The 10608-nt window shown below is 32.6% G+C and overlaps 1 protein-coding gene across 2 annotated transcripts in view; it reads left to right on the top strand.

Annotated features, from left to right (window-relative positions):
* Positions 1-209: 209 nt before the first annotated feature.
* Positions 210-10608, top strand: part of IRSp53 (Insulin receptor substrate 53 kDa) — a 131341-nt gene continuing 120942 nt past the window's right edge. For both annotated transcript variants that reach the window (XM_018511432.1, XM_018511431.1), the window contains exon 1: positions 210-361. The gene's annotated coding sequence lies outside the window, so the exon portion shown is untranslated. The remainder of the gene's footprint in view (positions 362-10608) is intronic.

Raw genomic sequence — 10608 nt, 5'->3', positions numbered from 1 at the left:
TGAGTGGACCGTTTCCAACATAAATACGAAACGTTTCTTACCTTGTAATTACAGTATAGAGAACTTTATTTCCGCACGCATTTCCGTCATTTCCCCGGAGGACTCTGATACGTATGCGGGGTGTCATCGGGGGCGAGGAGGGTGTGTTTTGGCACTCGGCAGCTGAGGCAGCTCCCGACTCCCGCGCCAGTCATCTCGCGCGCGTCGTGTTGTGCGAGTCGTCTCTGTGTCGCTCATTCGTCCTGTGAGGTGTGCTCCGAGTCGTCTCTCCCGAAAGTAATATCTTGCTCTCCGTACGGCAGTTCGATAATCATTCATCCGTGGATCTCCTGGATCCGCCGACTCTCCGCTAAGATCTCAGGTGAGCCTCACGTTCAGTTGATCTGGCAAAGGAAATCGTACCGATCACTCGGAACGCGAATGTGAGCTGCATCCGTGGACGTTGGAATACGTAAGCTCGGTGTTTTTAAAAATTTCTGCGGGTCCCGACAATTTCGCTCTGATACCGTAAGATAATTATACTAGAAATTGGGATCGCTGATTGGAGCTCCTGTGTCAATTCTGATTCGGAATTATAATTGGAGTGGAAAACACGGTGTGGAGAACGTGATGAAATTGTTTTAATTTCACATAGTTGTAAAAAAATACTTGACGGAAAAAGTTGCGATGACAGAACGGAAACAGAGAGAGCTTGTATTTATTTTCTATCTAAACTGATCGCGAGCATTTTTTAATTTACACGTGAGAAAATAGATTCAATATGCGCTAACCGACAATGAGTGGACTTTCCCCTAAATAATCACCATGATTCTTTGATGCTTTACATAAAGAGATAATAAAAAATATTTTAAGGGAATAATAAGTAATAGTAAGATTTGCGTAATATGTATGACTTTTATGACCGGAGCTTTTACAGGATTGCCACAAAATTAAAGATCAGGAAAATGTCAGGGAAATTAGGAAAAAATCAGATTATTTTGCAAAATTTTCTGGAAAATTAAAATTCTTGGCTTTATAGAAGTTTAATAAATTTCGACTTAACAATTAAATGCAAGCAGTTTCAGCAACATTAATAGTAATTTACATTGCTATGTTAAATTACTTTCTTAACAAAATATTTCCAAATGGAGAAAAAATGCAAAAAAAATTTAATGAAAGGGTTAACACCACCTTGACCGCCTAAAAATCATAGGTAACTTTGGGAATATTTTTAAGGAAAACAATGAAAATGATGAAAAATTTGTTTTAAGGCTTTTTATAGAACAAGTCTTTAGCTATAAAATTATATATTTTTCATCTCTTTTTTAATGAAAAATGGCGACACTAGAGCCATTGTACTGAATATCGTTTTGCTGCGACTGTTAAATCGGGGTTGCGCGGGGGGGATCTCGGAAACTGTTCCGATTTACTTGAAATTTACACCGAATCTTCTTTTTGGTATAATCTAAAGAAATACTTACGGATATTTCGAAATATTGATTTTTACAAAAATGACGAAAAACTTTTGAAAAAAAAGTTTTATTTTTGGCCAAAAAATTTCGTCAAAGAAATGTTAATAAAAAAAAATTTTTTAACATATCGCAAAATCCGTATGTATTTCTTTAGATTATATCAAAAAGAAGATTCTGTGTAAATTTCAAGTAAATCGAATAAACAGTTTTTGAGATCCGCGCAACGCCGATTTAACGGTCACAGCGAAACGACATTCAGTACAATGGCTCTAGTGTCGCCATTTTTCATTAAAAAAGAGAGATGAAAAATATATAATTTTATAGCTAAAGACTTGTTCTATAAAAGCCTTAAAGCAAATTTCTCATCACTTTCATTGTTTTCCTTAAAAAAATTACCAAAAGTTACCTATGATTTTTAGGCGGTCAAGATGGTGTAACCCCTTAAGAAAAATTATAAAATGTATCCAGAAATTAAGGAAAAGTTATGGAATTTTAGGACGAAGAATTTTTAGCAATCCTGGTCTAATCTTTATTAAATATTATTGCTACGTATTAATACGCAGCGTCGGTAATTTAGTTTTTTTTAATTCCTTTTTGGAGCCACAATTTTTATTTTTGTAATTATGATTCTTGTTAAATTATTTAAGTAACGTATATTTCTCTCTTTCTCTAACTTGTTTTAAAAAACGCGTCTGAAAGAAACTCTGTTACTAACTCGCTTATTTTTCTTACGTATTCGGCAAATATTAGAAGGTATCCTAAATCGTATCGCACATACGGTTTGTAGTGACAATTGTTATTATAACCGCTGCTGCGTAATGTTTTGCGGCTCGAATGTTTACGACCTTGTAAAATTCTTGGAATTCTTGTGCGGGAGTCGCGAGTATGGAATACCGAAATCCTGCTCTCTTTTTCTCTCTCTTTACTCTCTCTCTTTCTACTCGCTATCCTTTGGTTTCTAACTTTGCTTTTATACAATTTATAGTTTTTATTTTTATATTTTATTTGTATTACCTTTGTCGTGTTATTTTTGTTATTTGTATATTTTCATTCTTTTACTGTTCATTTTATTTTCTCAGAGAGGTTGCCTTGGAATAGTAATAAATGCCTTTATCTATCTATCTCTCGTTCTTTTACTTTTTATTCACTATGTTATCCTTTGTTTTCTATCTTTGCTTCTATACAGTTTAATTTAATTAAACTAATAATTTTATTTTTTTATTTTATTTGTATTACTCTCTTTCTTTTGTACTATTTTTGCTATTCGATATATTTTTATTTTTCTGCTTTTCTTTTTACTTTTATGTTCTTAGAAGATTGTGTTCTTATTTATGAACATCAGTAATACAGCTTTTATCTATCTCTTTTCCGCTCTTCTTTTTCTAGTCTGCCGTCGTACTGTATTCTTTTACAAATGGAAATTAGATCGATGAGACTATAATGGGTCAATTCTAAGCAGAATCGTAAGATTCGTACCGTGTTCTCGTAAAACTTGTAAGAATTTATGACTAGTATCCTAATTTTATACGTATGTATTATAAGACGTACGATTAATATTCGTAAATATCTACGATTTCTTGTAAATTTTATGGCTAGTAAGAAGCTGTCTGTAAAAATATTGTATAAGCACTTAAAAATTCTTACAAGTCTTACAAGAATATATTACAAGCCTCACGACTTTGCCTAGAATTTAGGCATAGGTTAAATAAAAGAAAGAATTCTATTTTAGGTCGAAGCGGATCTCGCTGCTTAATAACATTCATATTCAAATTTGCAAATACATTTTTCAATTTTATAAACTGCCCGTCGATTCGGTTTGTCGGACTTGAAACATATTCTATTGTCTGTTGTGTACGTGCATCGTTTCTCTCTCTCTCTCTCTCTCTCACTTAGATGAGTGCGAAAAAAATACGCGCTAAATTTAGTAGTCCTCTGTAAAAAAGCGAACGAATTGTACGTGAAGTTTACGCACGAAATATCTTATATCGACGAAGGAGTTCGTCGATGCCCGGATATTTGCTAAGTCATGCCGGCGCTGCAAAACTAACGAGTACGGAAATACATATTTCCGCGAGATACATCGGAAAATTGGAAATTGCGTAAAATGTAAATTGGACGGAAAAATATCTCGGAGGTGGATTCTCGTAAATATCAAGCAACTCGTTATTTTCTTACATGCAATCGAAACTGTAAAATTAAAATACAAAAGGGAAAAAGAGAGGGAGGGGAGAGAGAGAGAGAGTAACGAGAAAGACTTACATTCGAAAAGTTTCGATTGCAATGAAAAACGGTGTATTAAACTCGCAGATCGAGTGGAAGGATTAAAAGGTTGGGAAAGAGATTGGAGGAATCGCAAAAAACCACGCGTCGCGTCGAGGATTCCGCTCGAATTACTCGTGAGGAAATCGATGACGCGTGACGCATTTTCTCGGACCGACATCATCGTCATCTTGAGAATGAATATTTCATCTCTCGCGAACGTCCCGTCCTGCCTGAATAAGAGAGAAAAGAAGAGATGGAGAGACTGAAAGAGGGACATATTAAATTATGAATATTTCATCGACGGAAATCATCCGCGAGCGATTCCGCGTCGCCGATGGAACTCTACTCTTGGATTTTCTCTACCTCGTTCTTTCCTCTTTTTTTTTTCCGTCTCTTCTATTTCATCACGTCTCTTAAAGTCGAACGCGCAAAATCACTGGCCCATTTTGCCATTATCGAAGCGGCAAAAAGAAAGAAAGAGAGGGGGAAAAAAGGGAGAAATGTATAAGCGTGAGGCCGAGTATTGAACGGTACCAAATGTCAGCTGCAAATTGGAATTTATGTCCCGACAGATAATTCACGAGTCGAGACTGGGGTTCATTGCAGCTCGTAATTCGTTGTTAACTCTTTACTGCGTGTGATTTCCGTCACAATGTAAATTTCCTTCTCTTCGATCCCGCCATCCTCGATGTATCGTAGCTTCATCTTCATTTGCGATATGTAATTGTGCCATTTTATAATCGGTCAGTTGCCAAAGTTGACGGATCTATCTTTATTTGTTTAATGAATACAAGATTCATCAAGAAATATACTGACAGAAAAATGTTTGCTATTTGTGAGTATAATGGCATGGCAAAATAATTTTAATTAGAAGCTTCATTTCCATAATTATCATTGCTGTTGTAATGCTAATAATAATTATTATTATATTTATATTTTTAACAAACATATAATTATAAATATATTTATTATTATTAACGTTATAATTATATTTATGCTTTGACCAAGAAATATATAGTTGGCACCGAAAATGATTATAAATTATATGATAAAATAATTATGATTAGGAATTCCATTTTTATAGTCACCACTGCTATAATGTTAATAATAAAAATAATTACATTTACAGTTATATAAAAAAGTATACAGTTGGCTCCGGAAATGACCATAAAGTACATAATTAATTTAACGGTAACGGCGACTATTTTCTTTCTATCAGTGTACGAATTAAAATGTAAACAACCAGTTATTTTGACAATCAACTAACTGAAATATAGTCGATGTTATTGTTATTTGAAACATACAAAATGCTTGCGTATCCTGAATTTCACTGCAGAGTTATGGATTATAGATTTACAAAAATCCTTTTTCGAGTTCGAACTTTTCTACCGTTTTTGTTTTAATTCTTTTAATGAGATTAATTTAATACCTTGAGCGGAATTAATGTTATACCTACACTCTGAATTTATTTACGTTCGGAAATGGGGGATTTATAAGTTGTATTGGTATATGAAAATCAGCTACATGCGATTATGAGAATGTGTTCTTGAAAATAGAAGCTATTGCAGAAATCCTATTTTGTCGGAAGTGAAATGGTACAGGGCACGCATGAAAGAGGTCAAAGAATAGTTTTCTTCCTTTCATTATTGCAATGAATATGGACGCTGCACCCATATTCGTTTTTGTAGTCCCGCTTTTTTTGCGTTCGAAGGTTAATTAACGTCCCTGAGAATTTCTTTGACGGTGCAGGATAAGGGAACGTCATCGATGGCTAAATAAAGCAAAAAGGCGGGGCCCTTTGAGGCGATAATTAAAGCTACGATGTAAGAGAGGAAGGGAACGGGAACAGGAAGAGTACAAGTGGAAAGGGGGGTGGTGGAGGGGTGGCTTTGAAAGCCAAGGATGTTTTAGTTCGCGGAGAAAAGAAAGAGATAAAACAGCTGCTTTCGAGGTGCGTGTGCGCCTTTTTTTCGCGCCAATTTACAGCTCGTGGAATCTCGTTTATAGAACTAGTTCTATAAGTTTCCCCGTTCCGCCTCTCGCTGACCTTGAAAAAGGAAAAATATTGCGTCGCTAATAAACCCGCTCTCGATATTGCATGCGCGCTCATCATTAATATTATACGCTTTTATGCAAAATATATTGGAAAGAGGATGAACGTTATGCATTCTTCGACGATCTTTCGACAATTTTCCGACCGCAAACTTTAAATGTCAAACACTTTGCTGTTAAACGATGAAAGAAGAAACGAAAATTATAATATCGCTCTTTTACTTTGAAAGTGACACAACTAAAAAAATTAATCACTTAAGAAAAATAACTCTATTTTCAAGAGATGGTTGCTTTTGCCTACAAATCGATTGCCTACCAGTATCTTTTGCCTACGGTTCGATTGCCTACATGCGCTTTTGCGCACAAATATAAAATTAAAGTTAAGTAATTTATGTTTTTAGGAAATCTGTCATGTGAACAGTGGGGTGTCAGCGTAGACAGTGTCCGCTTGGAATATTTTTCCAAAAAAATCTAACCCTAACCAAACCATTTGTTGGTGTGAGGTAACCCTCATTTCGCGTGGAAGGTTGTGAGCCGTAGGCAATAATGTATGTAGGCAATCGAGCTGTAGGCAATAGTACATGTAGACAAAAGTAACTCCGTTTCTACAATTTTTATTTGTGCGCAAAAGCGCACGTAGGCAATCGAACTGTAGGCAATAATACATGTAGGCAATCGAACTGTAGGCAAACGAGATCCCCCCTATTTTTAATCACAAAGAGGATCTTAATAATACTAAATGCAAATTTTTGCAAATATATTATTTCAATTTCATATTTGCTAAAATTTGCATTTGATATTATTTAGCACTAATTGTAAGATTCACTTTGGCTGAAAATAAGATTATTAGAGGAAGGTCATTGATACCGACATACCACTTTGTTTTTAGACAATATTTCTTAAATAAAAGATAAAAATACACAACTTCAGAAACATAAATACAAAGTAAAAAGTGTCTTCTATCAGATAGTATAAGCAATTTTTATAATACTGTTTGCAATTTTGCAATAATTAAGTTTTTCGTAAGTTATGCAAAAATGAGCGTCTGACAAAATGAGCTCCAAAACTGACATAGTAGGCAATAATATCAACATTCCTATTTTATAAATAAATATATATCCTATTCTGTAAAGAAAACTAATTTATGAAACTATAAACATTAAAAATAACATAATATTATCAATAATATAGTCACTATTATTTTAATTACGCAATTTGCAAAAGAAAAACCGTAAGAATTTTCTTCTCAGATTCATAGAATTTGTTTTTAACTGATTTGATATAGAAATAAGCCACAAATATATGAATTATGAGTTTGTACTTCTTTAATTAGCTAAACAGATCATGATTTTATTAGTATTAATAAAGTTTATTAGTATTAATAGTTAGTTCCTGAGAAATAAAGGGGTGAGGGGGGGGGGACACTTTAGAAGACCTATGTCAGTATCGGCGACTTTCCTCTACTATTAATTGATTTATTTTCGTCGGTTTAATTTCAAAAACTTAAATTTCTCAAGAAAGAATCATGGAGAACCTATTTTTTAGACACTATTTTTTTGCAATTTTCAGAAACTATTTTTGATAGAAAATTATTAACTAAATCAGATATTTAGTTAATTAGATAGCGAGAAAAATATATTCTTAACGTGATCAATCCTAGTAGCATAATTTATTGGTACAATATTAGCATAATACTTGTTCAATATTGGCTTAATATATTCTCAATGTTTAGCTAATGTATCACCAATAAATTGCTCCTACGGAAATGTCCTTTTTGTCCTTCTTGTTTTATAATTCTTAAAAAAAATTACCGCCTTCGAGTTGAAATAATTTTGATGATTTTTTTATGAAATTAAATTAATTCGCTTCCAATAGAACAATATTTATATAGTGAAAAATTTTTGAATTATATTGGTCCATACAAGTCTTGTTCGAATTTTATATTGAGTTTTTAACAAATTAATTGATGTTTAACATTTCTTAGTGTCAAAATTATAATGTATAAGTAATATTATAATGTATAAATAAGTGAAAAATAAAATTAAAATAATACGTTTTAAAACGTAAATTCTAAGTCGAATAAATAAAATACGTGTTAATTTAACATATAAATATCAATTTTATTGAAAAATATGTTTCCACAGATTGCTTATAAATTGTGTCAGTATTATATTTATCATGTTAACTTTTTTACATACTATTTGTGTTATTTATTACCATATTCTTTTTGTGTTAAATCAGTACAAAAATTTGAATGGACCGTTTAGGGCATGTTTGTGAAATGTGTTAAATTTAATACAAATTTTCCAATTGTGTATTATACTTAACTCGTTCATATAATAACTCGAAAATCACGTCTTTTTTAGTTGTCTCACTATTGAAGTAACGAAGCGATTTACATAAAGTTTTAAATGCGGGTGTCTTGAAATGGTCCTCGATTTTTTAAATCGGCAGCGAAAAGGTCTCGCGCTACACGATTCCTCTTTTCAGTGTGAGATCCTCGGAACGCCTGTCGAGAATTACTGGGATTCATTCACGAGATCATATTGAAATCGCGACTGCCAAGGAATGCCGTTCTGTCCGGTGGTTCTGTCGTAACGGTTATGAAACGGTCACGATGTCCTGCGGGCAAGAATTCTCGATTGCACTTGTGACACGTAGGCGTAGGCCTCGTTGTATATGATAAGGCATCGTGTAAATACCGACATATACGGATTTATCTGCTATTTTCCTTTCCTTTTTCTCTCTAACATTGTAAACCAGTAAGTTTTAGAATCGTTGATCCATAAAATGGAACAAAATTCTTTTCAAAGAACAGATAAAGACAAATCGATTCAGGAGTAGATGAAAAATTAGATCAGGTCGAGTTTCAACATTTTATTATAATTTTTTAAATAATTGAATATGGATAGCCTGATAATTTAAATTAAATGAGTAGAGATAATTTATTTGATATGTTTATAATATTTGAATATATTAATTTAAACTTATAATAGAAGCTTAAAATTTTTCAGGACGAATAACGACAGATTTTAAACAGCAGATATTTCCTTTGTAAAATTGGAGTGTCGCTTTTTTATTAATAATATTGTTTGCATAATTTTGAATTCTCCGAAATATTTCGCGAAAATATGTATTTCCATTACAAAATATGTATACGTTTTAAACATTATTTTAAATACGAAACGCCACTACGGTCTGAATGTTAAGATGTTGAACTATATATATATATATAATAGTTCAACATCTTAACATTCAGACAGTAGTGGCGCTTCGTATTCAAAGTAATGTTTCTAACATAAACAGTCTTATTTCCTAATCTTATTATTATCTACGGTCTGAATGTTAAGATGTTGAACTATTACATATATATTTATTTAAATGAATTAATTTCAGAAATTATAATTGCGCGCCGATATGGTTGTCGGACTCTCAACGCAATCAATCTGAAATATTAATAATCCCCCTAAATTTCCCAAATTTGATCTTAAAAAACTGTAACAAGCTTATTGCGAAAAATATTGCTTCAGCCGGGAGTGGAATTTGGATCTTTCCATGCGAGCATCCTCTAAGCCTCTAGACCATCGAGACCTTAGTAATTATAATTTCCGAAATTAATTCATTTAAATGAATATATATAATAGTTCAACATCTTAACATTCAGACAGTAGTGGCGCTTCGTATTTAAAGTAATGTTTCTAACATAAACAGTCTTATTTCCTAATCTTATTATTGTTTATGCGTTTTAATTCATTCATTAAAACCAAAACGTTTTATTTATTAAAACATTAAAGGACTATCTAATTAACTATGTATTCCTTAATTACTCCTCGGTACTATTACGTTTCTATTTGTAACGCGTATAGTTTACGCAGATATCGTTTCGATAAGTCAGCTCGGAGAAAGCAGAATTAAATTCCACAGGAAAAAGAGACGGAGGATGAGGAGAGGAGAATAAAAGAGGCGTGAGAGGGTACGGGTTGTCGACCGCTCTAATAAACATATTCACGCCGGTGATGTAACAATACGGATCTCGTAACGAAGAAAGTAACGCCAAGCGGTGCAAGTCCGATGCACCGATGCACGTGATTGATAGCACGTCATTCGAGCCGGCGGTTTCGAACACGATTTTGACAAACAATGATTATCGTCGAGAGTATTCATATTTAGCAGGCGTGTATTTATCCATTAATCTGTTTGACTTTCTGCCGGTGTGTTTATAATTAACTGAATTAATCATTGAATTAACATAATTTATAACTAATACGCATACGCAGCGTACACGTACATTGAAGAATGTATCTAGATATAATACTAACGTATTATTTTACATATTATTAATTCATTTCGTTGTTATTTCCTAGTTTAACAAATATCGCTTATTTATTGCAATAACAACTGAAAAATTGTTACTCTGAAATTATCACGAGAAAAGAACGAAAATATAAAGAAAAAAAAAATATATATAAAGAACATACTTTAAAACAACATACTTTTATTTTTCTATACAGAAAGAATGATTTTACTGTAGTACTTAAAAATTTAGCCGGATGCTATAAATAATTTTGTAGATTATCGAAATTATTATGTAAGACGCTCAAACACACATAATAAATAATATTGCAAAGAGTTTTAACATTCTAGCAACCAGCTTTTGGCGTCCTATATAATTATTTTAATAATCTAATAGAATTAATTGTCTTGCACTGAAAAAAATTTCTGGTTGAAAATAACCGGAATTCTGATTGATGCAATATTTGTGATAAAATCTACTAGAATTCTTATTTTTACCAGAATAATTATATTAATCAGAATTCTAGTTATCTCAACTAGAATTGTAATA

Source organism: Trachymyrmex cornetzi, unplaced genomic scaffold, assembly GCF_001594075.2.
Source record: "Trachymyrmex cornetzi isolate Tcor2-1 unplaced genomic scaffold, Tcor1.1 scaffold371, whole genome shotgun sequence".
NCBI classification, from domain to species: domain Eukaryota; kingdom Metazoa; phylum Arthropoda; class Insecta; order Hymenoptera; family Formicidae; genus Trachymyrmex; species Trachymyrmex cornetzi.
The sequence above is the reverse complement of the archived record's forward strand: the minus strand, read 5'-3'. Positions and strand labels throughout refer to the sequence as shown.